The sequence below is a fragment of the Meleagris gallopavo genome, chromosome 1, assembly GCF_905368555.1.
Source record: "Meleagris gallopavo chromosome 1, MGAL_WU_HG_1.1, whole genome shotgun sequence".
Classification (NCBI taxonomy): domain Eukaryota; kingdom Metazoa; phylum Chordata; class Aves; order Galliformes; family Phasianidae; genus Meleagris; species Meleagris gallopavo.
This window is the reverse complement of record NC_139404.1, coordinates 93437862-93438766: the sequence shown is the minus strand read 5'-3', so window position 1 is coordinate 93438766 and position 905 is coordinate 93437862. Positions and strand designations below refer to the sequence as shown.

Below are 905 nucleotides of genomic sequence, written 5' to 3'. Positions count from 1 at the left end.
CGTGTGGCAAATTCTGATGTACTAACTTGAAAGTTCTTCATGAATGCATTTTTTAATCTAAAGTAAAATCTCACACCAAAAGTCTTTTATTTAGAGTGCAAGAAAGTTTCACTTTTTTCTAAAATAGAACTCTTAGGCTTTATCTTTACCACTGAACCTCAAAAAGATTAATTGCTGAAAGGTGGCTCAGGAGCTGCTAGGAAGCTCTCTGGCTATATTTCAACAATGTGACAGTGTTCAGATGTTGTAGTGGTTCTTCATTGTATTTCAACAGCTGAATATGTTACTTATCATACATGATAAGTTATTCAAACTTAACTTTTTTTTTTTTTTCTGTTGACATAACTAAATAAATCTTTGAGTATATAAGTATTTTTCTAACTTACCTCCAGACTGTTTTTATTCTGAACATAATGAGGCCAGCTTCATGCAGTGGAAGTGTTGTATCAAGTCATGAGAGGCATGTGTACCTCTCAGGCCCACTATAATTACAGCACGTACTTTGGTTCTTCACATTTGAAGCACTTTTTCTGTGTGGAAATAAGTTCCTTCTGCTAAGTTTGCAGTTCCGGAGGATTTTATTTTCACCTTAACTTCATCTCTACTTGTATTTTTGAGCCCTTTCATTGATAGTATGTTTCCCCTTCTGTTTTCATCAATTTCTATGTCTATATGCTTTGTTCAGTTTTCTTTTCTCCTTCTATTCTTTCTTCTTCATTGTTAGTGCTTCTTTCTTCCCACTTTTTTTTTTTTTCAAGTTTTTATGGATTTTATTCTCCATTTGCCACTCATATTGTTACTACTCCAATATATTTTTACCAGCACCAAATTAAAATCTACCACCAAATTATTGGGCTCAGTGCCTGATGCAGGTGAGAGAATTTATGCTAGATTTCATCAGTATC

General features: G+C 33.6%; 1 long non-coding RNA gene across 1 annotated transcript in view; it reads right to left on the bottom strand.

Moving 5' to 3' along the window:
- The window catches only part of LOC146545521 (uncharacterized), a 7202-nt gene extending 6958 nt beyond the window's left edge, over positions 1-244 (bottom strand). The window contains exon 1 of the long non-coding RNA XR_014887585.1: positions 1-244. This exon is cut by the window's left edge and continues 189 nt beyond it. This is a non-coding gene — a long non-coding RNA (uncharacterized LOC146545521).
- Positions 245-905: the final 661 nt, after the last annotated feature.